Below are 14,507 nucleotides of genomic sequence, written 5' to 3'. Positions count from 1 at the left end.
TAATGTCATATACTGTCTGTTCATGTAAAGTGCTTCACAATATGTTATGGCTATATATATATATAAAGTTAGTATTAGTGTTATACAGTAAAATAGGTGACAACCTGTGACTGTGAGCTCACCAGTGACATATACCTATACTATGGGTGATACGTTTTCAAGTTCAGTTTTCTAAGTTTAAAGATCATATAGCTGCATATTGCTGATATGGCTGCATAGCCATCCATGTGTATGAGATGTGACTGTAGAGGCCATGTAACCTTGTTAGGGTTATCAGTGAAACCAATAATGTCTCCTTTCCTTCCATAGTCAGAGATGTGACTGTTGCTCATTTGATAGCTAGAGACAATTCTCAGCCTGAGCTCCAATTCTCGGCTCCAATCAATCTCCATCTATCCTCCCTCCTTTTCACTCTCTGTCTCTATTTTCTCCCTTTTCAATCCAGCGCTGAGAATTGATACCAGTACATGAAAGGTTTGTTTCATATCTGGTTAACTGCTCGCCTCTATTCGAGAGGAACGTTTTTTCTCAAAGCAGGAATCAAATTTTAAAAGCCTCACAAACACAAGGTACATGGCTCTTATGTGCCCCAGACATTGTTCTTTCTCTTCTCTATACTCTTATATGCAATGAATATACATTCAATCTCCTCTAGTGGAATGGCAAACTCATTGTGAAAGAGCAGAACTGGAATTCTCATACACAAGTCCATTTATTAACCAAGCCAAAAAACAAGGATTATCTGTTATTTACTCTTATTACATCCTATTATATTAGACGATACCTATGTCACAAATGTCTCTGTATTTATCTATATGTGAACGCTATCGGAATAGTATATCATAGTATGTGGTATATCCCATTACATAGCCGGAGCAACAATAGTACATATCTATCATATCTATCTTCTATCTGCAGGATAAGGTCAAATAGATGTATACCATGTTATAACTCTATCTATCTATCTATCTATCTATCTATCTATCTATCTATCTATCTATCATCTATCTATCCATCCATCCATCCATCTATCTATCTATCTATCTATCTATCTATCTATCTATCTATCTAATTATCAATATTAATTAGAATGATAAATAATCATCTAATATCATCTAGTACTAGTACTTAATATTGTGATTGCTTGTACATCTATTCCTTGCACTCACTACAGTTATACATTGCACATACTAAAAGGATTTTTACTCTATAGTGCCACCTGGAGACAAGAAAAGGAAAATTTTTAGGCCAGATGCAGGCATCATAATTTAACAGAGGAGCCGAGCATATATTCATCAGTTGCCGTTATTTCACCTTACATGGTAGAATATAGTTATTCCACCCGGCTGATTAATTAGACGCTGCCTTATTTCTGACACTGTAATGAATCAGTTCCATACAGGAACACAATAAGATAAAATAAAAGGGTATGAATACTTCACATGTATTCAGCATTGTATATACCTGCCCTTGTAGTACTGGATATGCAGTCACATGGGTCATTTACTTCCCAGACAAAATATGCAGATACACAGTGCTTTATGTTTATTGGGAAAAGTCCCGTCTTTTGTCTTGACTGACAAACATAATTGCATTGTGAACTCTATACTAAGAAAGAACATTAACTAACCATATGACAGCTGTGGCCTAAGGAAATAGGACCCAGACCAACTGTTGGGTGAAGACTGGTCACAGCTTTACTTAAATAAATAAATAAATAAATAAATAAATATAATATGTATCTATGTAACATAACACAATATGTCAGCTAAAGTATAAGGCTGTGGGCATGAAGAGGAAATCAAACACCAAACGTCCCACCACAAATTTTTAATAGAGAGGTGAGCCCATAGGGTACCACCTCCCGGTCCAACTTGGAACAGAATAACTTGCTGGTTAGACCTAAACAGTGAGGCAAACCCAAGAGGCTAGGGCCAGGGGCGTAACTTGAGAGGGTGCAGTGGGTGCAGTCAAACCGGGGCCCAGGAACCTTAGAGGGCCCATAAGCACTGGCATCAGTATAGAGATTGCAGCTTCCATCTGGCTCATAAGCCAAGGAGACCCACAGATTACCCTAACCACACTAAGTTTGATTAAACTCCTTAGCTCTCGCAACCATCACTATCAAGAATTCACTGTAGGGATGAGGTAGCTGGCCCCGGCCAAAAGATTGCACTGGAGTTCACAAGACTTTAGTTACAGTATGCCACATATGCAAGACATAAGAAATAATGCTGGCAGATTCTGTCACCAATTTTATCCATCTATGGCAACAAGACGAGAATGGCCTTGAACCTTTACAAGGTAGAGTTGGTCTGCTTGGACACCACCTCTCCCATGAGAAATACTCCAAAGTACATAAGTGTAAATGCTGAACAATATTATCACAGCAAATTTATGAGATGATCTTCAGTAGGTTATTTAACATATTAGGAAAGATTGGTTTGTGCTTATTTTAATGGCACCTGAACTCTTTTTCCTAAGGGATATCTTCTTGATTTAAATATTGGACTCCAGTCCATTAACATGCCCTTATGTCTAGCCCTGAACCATAGGTTGAGGGACAAACAGCACATCACAAAATGGCAGAGCAAAGCCAGCATGGGGGCAGAAGAATAGGAAGACCTGTTCACGACTTGGACGAGATGGAGAACCCCACAGAGAGACTCATATCATAGTAATAGCACCCTTGGAAGAAACAGCCTAGCAAATGGTAGCTTTTGGGATATAAAGGCAGCAAATGGAAGATGTTCTCAATGTTCTATTATGCCATTAATGCTCCACCTTCGAACTCTCTGAGCAACAACAGGACTTAGTTGAAAGATGCGAGGTGCATCATTGATTCATTGCTATCAATGCTGTCATTAATTGATGAGCCTATGGGAAAGGAAAGGTGATATATTAAAGAGGTTGCCCAGTTTGGAACAAATATTGGGAGGCAAATGTTATTCTTGGTACAAGTGCGACAATGTTCCAGAATGCTTTCTGTATCAATTTCTCATGGTTTTTTAGATCTCTGCTTGCTGTCACTTATTCTGCTTACTTCCAGCAGATAAAAATAAGTCCATGGTCAATCCTTTTATGTGAATTTTAATGAACTCTCTGAGTTGGGGATAACTCCTATTAATGACGCTATCAGATTGTAGAAAGGTGAATCCGTAAATGGCCCCACCATTCTACCCAGTGAACGCTCTGGCTGCAGCTTGTTGGAAATCACTGATAGGTGTTTCTTTGCCGATTTCGACTTATTGGCAAAGCTGTGAGAGAAATTGGGGGTAAAGGCGGATACAAAAACCTACTGTAAACCCTTCCTTACACTTTCAGTATCACAGTTTTTAGGATATTTGACAAACCCCAGTTCCATCATTTCTCTGTTCATCAGGGTCCTCCTTCCCTGAAAGCTCTAACAGGTTGTTTCACTGTAGCCAACTTGGCTTTTTTGAAACATTGCACATACATGTTTAAAATAGCATGATACGTGCCACCTACAATGGCTCTCTTTGTAGAGTCAACAGATTCCTCTGTGGCCTCCCAGAGCTGGCTGTGGCTGGGCTGAGAGTGATCTCTGGTATAACTGTATTACAATATTTTCTATTGTTTTGTAGCCTGTAGTCGCACCAGACAGCGCCACCTAGTGAGTCTCACACATGCATCACACCCCCCATAGGATTGAATAGTAACCAAATGTCCAATGGGAGGAAATCACCTGGTAAAGGAGTGGATTCAGCTGATCACTGATTCCCATAGTAACACCCGGGCAGAAAGTTCCTGTGTGTATTTGTTGGTGAGGAGATTCTGGAGTTACTGAGTTGATGAGGAGATAAGTTTGGAGTCCTGTGACGTAAACAGAAAGCTTAGTGCAGGTATCTCTAGAACTAGACAGACCAGGAAGGTTGGGGAGCTGACATACTCCAACTATTCAGAAGATCCTATCCCGTCTGCCTAGCCATTGCCCTGAAGGAAGTCAGGCATCTGGAGAAAACATTCTGGAACACGAGCTCCATGGCAAGTATCACAGGATCCAGGGGCCAAACCCATACCTGTGGAACATCCTGCCACCTTTATTATTGCACCCCAAAACTCTGAGCTATCAGGACCACATAATGTGAGTGGGGAATATTGTGTGCTAAATATTGTGTGCTAGTATGGTGTGGGCATTCTCCTATGAGCCAAATAGGAACCCAGATGCACCTTAGGGCTGTAACAAGGACATTTAAAGGGCTAGGAACACCTTTCAAGTCTACCCTGCATCCCAGGACTTTGCTGTGTCACCAGGTGTCCCCTGTTATTATGTACTGAAGAAACAGTTTAAGCATTTGCGCCTCCACACCCGTGGAAAAGTTTTCAGTAAAAGTTCAACTTTACAACTGTTTCTGTGTCTGACTCTGCACCGACAACATCAGGGCGCCCCAAACACCACCAGTCAACACAGCATAGGGGAAGTGCCCCGGGGGAACAATCACTACCAACATTTGTGCAGCCCCCTCATCACCGGTACTGGTAATGTGAGACAGCACCAGCTCTGTGCCCTCGTGCCCAGAGACCATGAAAAGTCTGCAACCCGCAATCCCAACTGCAGAGTTACTCCCCCACCGCAACACTATCAATTGGGGATTCATGGGCTGATGTCACTGCATGGACACTAGCCCTAGATAGAAATGTTTGCTGGGTTGGGTGACTAAGAGTTATCATCAACATCCTGACGGTCTCAAGATAGCTCAGGCCTAGATACCAATCACTTCCGAATTCTGGACCAACTGGACCAGTTATCACACCACAAATCATATCAACTTAACACTTACAAAACCTTAACACTCCGCGCCATACTAATACACTGTGTATATGGCTAGATTTATCAACAAAATGTTTCCATTATTGTTTATATTGGGACACAATATAGAATATTCTTCATACAAGCATATGACATGTTACAAATTGTGAAACTGGTATTATAAAGAAGATATAAAAATACATACTTTGCCCTGCGAATGTAACTGAGCATAACTTATAATGTGTTGCTTTAATACAGCACAATGATGCAGAAGCCAAATATCTTTAATTACTCCAGGCTAGCTAAATTCACATATTGAAAGCCCAATGTCTATCCATAGATGAATATCTGTCTGTACCTATAACCCTGTTTTGAGGCCTAGTGTCTTTTAGTACTGTACTGTTGATGGTACATAGTTGTTTGGCGACTTCCCTGCGTGTTCTTGGCTGGTGATACGTATTGACATTCGCAGTAAATTGTTATGCAAATAGCTTACTGGTACAAGGAATGAGAACAACAGAATTAAAGAATACCGTAAATACTGTACGAAATTTGCACCATGCAGGATACATGTATATGTTAGAAAACAGGCAAGCGAATGACCCTTTATTTTTCATATATTTCAGACTGTACTCCCTTCTACCAAATCGCAGTAACTGAAATGCCATTATTAGAAATAACAATTCCAGAAACATCATGCAATAACCATAAGATGTTTCCATGATTTTCCTTGGAGCATTAGTGAAAACAGCAGTAATGCAATTTAAAATAATAAAACCAGGGTTCGCCCGCACCTTAGATTCCCGAGCGAGCTCTGTTTATATTTGTTTACATTGCAGCCATAGTGCCCATTTATTTTACAATATTTTGTTAGGAGGTGCTAACTTTCTTGTGGAACTGTTTCTCATTCACAGAAATTTCTGCAAAAAACATATGCTACAAGTGAATTTTCAGTTTTTTAATGAAATTGGATTTTCTGCATCAGAGTATATAGGGGATGATGTATCATGGCTTGTGCACCACAGAAGGATGCTTTACAAGTCATGAAACAAGTCACAATTTATTATTATTATAAATTTTACAATTTATTTCATAAGTCGCAAAAATTACATTTTAAGATTTGAGCCCTGCACGCCACTTTCCTTAAAGGTGGCATCAGCCTCATCAGTTTTATCATCACAGCAGGTTTTTGGTGTAAACGATACCAGAAATTTATGCCCGCAAGAAACTGACGTAGATCTCTCTTTTGGCGTATTCATCCTGGAGAATGCGCCTAATTTATGACGATACGTGCACTTAGCGATAAACTACATGCAAACTCCAGCAGGGATTATCAAGACCAGGGTGACAAACTCTGATCTTGATAAATCAGCCACATAGAGTCACTAAGTCTGTTTACTGGCTTAAGACTGTGTGTATTGAAGAATGTGCATTATAATAAACTTCCTAATCTACTTAATAAGAAACTGGAAAAGATAAATGCTAAAGTTAAACCACAATGTTACTGAAAGAACTGCACAGAATGATAATGACAAGTGTAGCTGAACAACGTAGTGATGTACAAATAGCAGACAGGAACATCAGAAGGATTAAAAAGTAAAGAACTTTCTCAGATTTTTTAATTAAGTTAGATTAAAATCTAAAGGAAGGTTGGCAAAGGTTAAAGCGTAACAAAACTTTCGGAGAACTTTTGATTTCTGGCAGTATATCTGGCACAGATAGCTCTTCACCCGGGGCACAGATCGTGAAAGACGATAGTGCGCTGAATTCAGCGCACTGTCGGCTTTCCAGCGGTATATAAAACCGCATGAGCACCAACTCGTGAAAGGTCCTCTTTAATAAATTGTGTAATATATTTTATCACCAAATTCTGCATCCTTTCTGTGAAATCCTACATTTCTTCCTCTTTCCCTGGCTTCTGTATTGAGAGCTTTTCCTGCCTTTCACTAAATGTTACTGTGTAGAGTTGAGCGAATAGTATTCGATCGAATACCTCGCTCCCGTGTAAGCGTCTGAACACCAAGGGGGTTAAGCGCATCAAATATTCACTGCGCTTAACCTTAACCTTGGTGTTTGGCCGTTTACACGCATTCCTATAGGAGCGAGGTATTTGATCAAATACTATTCGCTCATCTCTATTACTGTGTATTGGAGTACATGGCTGTGTAAAATGTAGAGAAAATGAGGGTGGGGAGGTCACTTCAAACTGTTGTATCTCAGGCACTATCAAACACACAAACTTCCACAGGTTGAAAAAACAGTCCCACATAGGGATGCATTTTTTTTAATTTTTTTTTTAAATAGGCTGTTACCCACTGGAGTAACCCCAGTTTCCGGTCATAGCCCCGTCCGCTTCCCTTTCTGCGTCCCATATCATATAGCTGGGTCCCGCTTGAAGCAGATGTGGCTGTGAGCAGGAGCGGAGTTGACAAAACAAGGGACAAGGGAGTTGACAAGGGAGGTGACAAAAATAAAAACCAGTGCTACTTACCTCTCCTGCGCTCTGGTGTGACTCCTTGCAATCTTCAGGCCTCTGTAGTAACATCACAGGCGTCACCTGGGCCAGACCGGTGTCATTATTGATTGCGATGCCGGCCTGGCCCAAGTGATATCTGTAACACTGGTTTTTATGTTTGTCACCTCCCCTGGTTTTCTGATCATTATACTATGGGGTGTGTGGGGTCCCTTCTTTGATAGTTACGGCCCAGTTCTGTCCATATGCTGCACAAGACCCCAGAATAGTTTCATACCTGCTGCATTACCTGGGATTCACCTCTGGGGCCTAGCATATGAAGAGGTGACGTTTTTTCCTATAAATTGTTGTCATGGACTGCAGCAATCTTTTTTTTTTTTTTTTAAATGTAGATTGTGAGCCCCACATAGAGCTCACAATGTACATTTTTCCCTATCAGTATGTCTTTTTTTTGGAATATGGGATGGAAATCCATGCAAACACGGGGAGAACATACAAACTCCTTGCAGATGTTTTTTTTTGCCCATGGCGGGATTTGAACACCAGGACTCCAGCGCTGCAAGGCTGCAGTGCTAACCACTGAGCCACTGTGTGGCCCCCGGACTGCAGCAATCTTCTTAAGATCCCCATGTCTCATGACACGGAAACCACTTAATGCCGGTATGTATTATTACGTTCATTTGCCAGGCAACAGGGCGTAATAGTATATCCTGTGTCACTAAGGGGTTAAAACTCCAATTATGTAATTCCAGTATTGATGACAACTAAAGGGATCCTAGCTTCATGCTTGAAGAGGAACTTTCATACCATCAGAGATGTGTAGTATCACATGCCACTAGAAAGCCATTAGCTTTCCCGGTATGAGCCCCGGAAGAATATCACTATGGAAGAATACTGCACATCTCTTAGGACATGAAAAGTCCTCTTTAATTTATTAGCTATTAGAATAGATTGGTAGCATGCATTAGTTTTCATGACATTATGACACTGTTTTCCATAAAGTACCTTGTATTATGGAGAATAAATCTTTAGGGGTTAGGACTAGAGATGAGCGAACAGTGTTCTATGGAACTCATGTTCGATCGGATATTAGGCTGTTCGGCATGTTCGAATCGAATCGAACACCGCGTGGTAAAGTGCGCCATTACTCGATTCCCCTCCCACCTTCCCTGGCGCCTTTTTTGCTCCAATAACAGCGCAGGGTAGGTGGGACAGGAACTACGACACCGTGACGTTGAAAAAAGTAGGAAAAACCCATTGGCTGCCGAAAACATGTGACCTCTAATTTAAAAGAACAGCGACGCCCAGGTTCACGTCATTCTGAGCTTGCAATTCACCGGGGACGGAGGTTTCCGTCCATTTAGCTAGGGCTTAGATTCTGGGTAGGCAGGGACAGGCTAGGATAGGAAGGAGAAGACAATCAACAGCTCTTGTAAGAGCTAAATTCCAGGGAAAAGCTTGTCAGTGTAACGTGGCACTGACGGGCTCAATCGCCACAACCCAGCTTTCCCAGCATCCTGAATGGAATACACTGACAGTGTATTCCCGTATACCCCATATATACACCCCAAATCCCCGTTCCAACGGTGTGCCCCCCCACCTTCACCTCAGAAATACCCTGCAAGTCCCCTAGCAATAGAATTGGGGCTATATACACCCACTATTTTTGCTACTGCCATATAGTGCCATTGTCTGACTGGGAATTCAAAGAATATATTGGGGTTACATATAACTTCAATTCCAGGGAGAAGCTTGTCAGTGTAACGTGGCACTGACGGGCTCAATCGCCGCAACCCAGCTTTCCCAGCATCCTCAATGGAATACACTGACAGTGTATTCCCGTATACCCCATATATACACCCCAAATCCCCGTTCCAACGGTGTGCCCCCCCCCACCTTCACCCCAGAAATACCCTGCAAGTCCCCTAGCAATAGAATTGGGGCTATATATACCCACTATTTTTGCTACTGCCATATAGTGCCATTGTCTGACTGGGAATTCAAAGAATATATTGGGTTTACAAATACCCTCATTTCTTGCTACTGCCATATAGTGCCATTGTCTGACTGGGAATTCCAAGAATATATTGGGGTTACAAATACCCTCATTTCTTGCTACTGCCATATAGTGCCAGTTTCTGACTGGGAATTCAAAGAATATATTGAGGTTACAAATACCCTCATTTCTTGCTACTGCCATATAGTGCCATTGTCTGACTGGGAATTCAAAGAATATATTGGGGTTATAAATACCTTCAAGTCCTGCCACTGCCATATAGTGCCATTGTCTGACTGGGAATTCAAAGAATATATTGGGGTTACGTGAACCCACAATTTTTGCTACTGGTATATAGTGCCAGTTTCTGAGTGGAAATTCCCCAAATAATTTGGGGATTAATTCACCCTACATCTCAGGCTCTTGCCATATTCACCCAGGTTGTCAGTGCTGCACCAGCTCGTTCCCAGACAGCTCGGCCCGGAAAACACATTACCTATATAGAGGATTTGGACAATGAAGACAACATGTTCTAAATCTAATGTCTGCACCTTCTCCAGAATTAAAATAAAGGCAGCGTTTAACTTTCAAATAGCACTGCACAAAGGAAGATCTTATCAGCTTGTCTCATGACATGCTACTAAAAAGTGTCATTTGTGTATCTTAATGTAAATATAGTTGTATAAGCTTTTTGGGTTTTAGGCACTGCCAAGTTATTTATTACCACCCGCTCCCTTATAATGATGATGACGCCAAAGTCACTGTGGGTGTTCAGAGCTCACAGCTTTGGTTGACATTTGTCTTGCTCTCTGTCGGTACCAGCTGTCTTTTTGGATACCGTAAAGTTATGTTGACTTTATTAACAGCTATAGAAGCTTTAGCCAGGTTGTGACGGTGTGTAACCGTAACAACACTAAGTGGGATACACATTAATAGTCAGTCTATGTACGCTAAATGTATCACTGAAGTAATTTTTTTTCCTTCTCCCCCTAATATAAGAAAGGAACAGACATTAGACCTAGACCGGGGTTCGAGGCTTGTAAAAATCCAGTATTATTTGTTCTTCATGATGTGAAATATGTGTTGAAAAGCAACCCAAGATGAAGTCAGCCATGTGTGCCAGTGTATTACTTGGCATGCCTTTGCTGGCCCCAACTGTAAGGGTCACTCTCCATTTCCTCCATTTTCCACTCCCCTTCACACCATTTGTGGTGAAGCAATGGGATGCACTGAAGTGCACCCTCTAGCCTCGTGTGGGACAGGGAAATCAGATGCCACTCCAACTCCCTCGTCTTCCTCCGCCAGCCAACGGTGTGAAGATGAGAGGAGTGTGCTCTGAATGTTTTCTGCCTAGCAGAGGCTAGTTCTCACTTACGAAAATGGCCCCACTTTGACCTGTATATCAGGCACAATGGTGTAGGTTTCAAAGAAACATGGCACCAACAAGTTGAAAAACGTGGGCCATGCGTGGACCGTGTTTGAGTCTGGCAAGCTCCAGATCTGCTACCAGGTTCCAGCCATTATCACAGGCGCAAAAATGCCAGGCCCCAGGTGTAGCAGGGAAAAAAAAATGCCATCTCAGCCAGGATGGCATCCCTGACCTCGGAGGCACTGTGCTGTCTGTCCCCCAAGCTGATCAGTTTCAGCACGGCCTGCTGACATCTCCCCACGCCAATGTTACAGCGTTTGCCGCTAGTAGCTGGGGTGGAGGTTGCAGCGTCGTAGGGTTTCAGTCTACTCCTGCCATTAATTTTGGCCTGGGAGAGGAGATAGGGTACCTCAGTTTGCACCCCGGGACCAGACTCCACCACATTCACCCTGCCTGTCCTTAAAGATAAGCAGCATCGCTGACCACAGGCGCTTGTCCAAGTGTCGGTGGTCAAGTGGACCTTGCAGCAAAGCGCGGAACTAAGGGCCCACCTGATGTTGAGTGACACGTGCTGGTGCAAGGCGGGGACGCCACACCGGGAGAAGTTGTGACGGCTAGGGACGGCATAGTGAGGTGCCACAGTTGCCATCAGGTCCGGGAAGGCGGGAGTTTCAACAAACCGGAACGCCAACATCTCCAGGGCCAGCAGTTTAGCGATGTTGGCGTTCTAGGCTTGCGTGGGTGGGTGGTTAGCGGTGTATTTCTGCCGGCGCTCCAATGTCTGAGAGATGGTGGGTTGTTGTAAAGAAGCGCCTGATGGTGCCTTTGATGGTGCAGAAGAAGGAGATAAGACAGAAACAGGAGAGGATGAGGGAGAAATCAACAAAGTGGTGGAGGCAGATGAAGTGATGTCCTGGCTCGTCCTCTGGAGTGCATCGCCAGCACTGTGAGCAGAGGCAGTGGCATGAACGGCGGGCGACGTTTGTCCTGCCGTTGCTGCCTGCCACTGATTCCAGTGCTTGGATTCCAAATGACGGTACATTGAAGTGGTGGACAGGTTGCTCTTCTCAGGGCCCCTACTCGATTTCGAGAGGCAAATTGTGTAGACGACACTATATCTGTCCTCGGCGCATTCCTTGAAAAAACTCTACACCCTCGAGAAACGTGCCCTCGATGGGGGAGTTTTTCTGGGCTGGGTACAAAAGGGAACATCTTCGGACATTCCGGGTCTGGCCTGGCTTCGGCAAAGCTGTTGACCTCTGCCTCTAGCTACCCTTTTTGGTGCTGCACCTGCCTCAACATCCACACTACTTTCCCAGCTTGACATCTGCCTTGTCCAGGTGGGGTCGGTGTCCTCGTCATCCACCACCTCCTCTTCCAACTCCTGTCTCGCCTCCTCCTCCTGCACAATGCGCATGTCAACTGGCTGCCCTGACAGCAACTGCATCTCATCGTCGTCGATGAGGGTGGGTTGCTGGTCATCCGCCACCAAATCGACCAGAGATGGAGGAGACTCTCGTGTTTGAGCATCTGGACACAGATACTCGTCTGTTAGGTCCGTGGAATCGCGAAATGGAGGGGCAGGTTGCGGTACAGTCAAAGGAAGGGAGAACAGCTCTGGGGAGCAGGGACAGTTGGGGTTATTGTTCTGGGAAGATTGGGAATTTTGGGTGGAAGGAGGACAAGACTGTTGAGTAAGAGGAGGTAGAAGCTGACTGGCTGGTGGACAATGTGCTTTAAGCGTTATCCGACAGCCATTGCAAGACCTGTTCCTGGCTCTCGGGCCTACTAAGGCTACTAAGGTTAATGTTGAACTTTTGTGCAAAGTGCAGAACTTAGGGCTCACCTGATGTTAAGGGACACACGCTGGTACAAGGCTCAACTCACCCTAAGTGCCAAAAACACTGCTGGTGCAAGGCTCTACTCATGCCAAGGGCCTCAATCTCTGCTGGTAGCTCAGCTTAAGGTCCTGTAACTTTGTTTGGAAGGGCTCATGTTAAGGGCTAGAAAAGTGAATTTTGGAAGGTCTTACCACATCACACACACACACACACTCAAAATGACAGTTAAGGGTGAGGGCTTTTGGATTTCCCATTGTCTATTCCATCCGTGGTTGTCATGGGGAACGTTATTTAAAAGGGGTGGTTGTTACTGTTTGTTGAGCTTAAATTGGGGTTTGTGTCCATCCATTTGAGGAGTAAAGAAGGTTTCCAGGTATTTTCCCACTTTGATAGAGGTTTTTTGGAATGTGGAAAGTGTGTAGTTGTTAGGCTGTGATAGTGGGGTAATAGAGGGTCTTTGGTGTGTTAGATGCCCCCAGACATGCTTCCCCTGCTGTCCCAGTGTCATTCCAGAGGTGTTGGCATCATTTCCTGGGGTGTCATAGTGGACTTGGTGACCCTCCAGACACGGATTTGGGTTTCCCCCTTAACGAGTATATGTTCCCCATAGACTATAATGGGGTTCGAAACCCGTTCGAACACACGAACAGTGAGCGGCTGTTCAAATCGAATTTCGAACCTCGAACATTTTAGTGTTCGCTCATCTCTAGTTAGGACATGGTTAGTCAGATGCATAGGACTGGGTAAAACAGAGCCATTATTATGTGTGATTGAATTTGCTCACTTTTAATGTCAGTTTTAGTTGTTTGTTAGTGTTTTATGGCAAGTACATTTGTTGCTTAGCAGTATATTCATGATATTAGACATGTTATGTAATGCATCCAGTTTTACTGATAAAGTTTTTAAAAAGTGGAAGAAAAGGATTGAAATGGACATGTAATAAAAATAATCCATGTGCCCCTACCTCAAAATTGAATCCATAAAATGTGTAAAGTTGGTAAGTGGGTTGAGATAAAAGCATTTACAGTGATATAACAGTGCTGCAGTTTGTGGCTGACCTTTAAAGTATATACAAAGGTCCCAGATTGACTAAGAGCATTAGCATGAGTGCCATGCTCTTTAAATGTTAGGAATGACCTATCCGCTGAATCTCACAATCCCTCTGTAGTAATGGTTTCATCTACTTAATCAATATTATTTGGACAAGATAATCAATTCTCTTCAGTACTAACTTTAACCGTAGAAGTTTTCTTTTTTGTGTGATATTTCCCTCTTACAAGGTAAGTATAAAATTTAGATGTCAGACTAAGACAATTATATAGAGATGAATCTTGTAACACTACATAAAAAGTGATTCTTATAATAACACTATGGAATTGATACGTAACCCTTAGATAACCATATACTGTATTTGTACACATTTAATACAGAAAAGGAACAACCTATTGGGATGCACAATATTGACTTACTCCCTATTATAAAGTGATATTCTTGCCAAAAAACATGTACTTTGCAAAACTGATCCACTAGGGCAGAGGTATCAAACTAATTTTTGCTAAAGGCAACAGCAGCCTTATTGTTGTCTTCAATGGGCTGTTAGTAATTCTGCGACTGTATAAATGTGGCCAGTTAGGTGTAATTACATTTATAGCCCGTAACTACGGCAACCATAAGGCTGATATCAACATATTGTTAATACACATGGGCAGTGGTGTAACTAGGAATGATGGGGCCCCGTGGCGAACTTTTGACATTGTGGCCCCCCCTTCCCGACCGATGCAGACCCCAGAGTATAATAATCGGAGACCCAGAGGGATACAAACATAACAAACTACTGTTACTTACCTATCTCCCAACTCCCCTTCATTCTCTGTCACTGTCGGCCATCTTCTGGAATGTCATATGACCTGGGCCCTTCGGCGCGGGTCATATGACATCACGCAAGTAAGCCGAAGTAGGCCCGGGGCCTGGTGAGGTAAGTAACACAGTTTTTTATGTTATCTTACCTCTCCCGGGCCTCCAATCGTTACACTCGGGGGTCTGAAAAGACCCCTGAG

Source organism: Leptodactylus fuscus, chromosome 2, assembly GCF_031893055.1.
Source record: "Leptodactylus fuscus isolate aLepFus1 chromosome 2, aLepFus1.hap2, whole genome shotgun sequence".
NCBI classification, from domain to species: Eukaryota; Metazoa; Chordata; class Amphibia; order Anura; family Leptodactylidae; genus Leptodactylus; species Leptodactylus fuscus.
Note: the sequence above shows the minus strand (reverse complement) of the source record.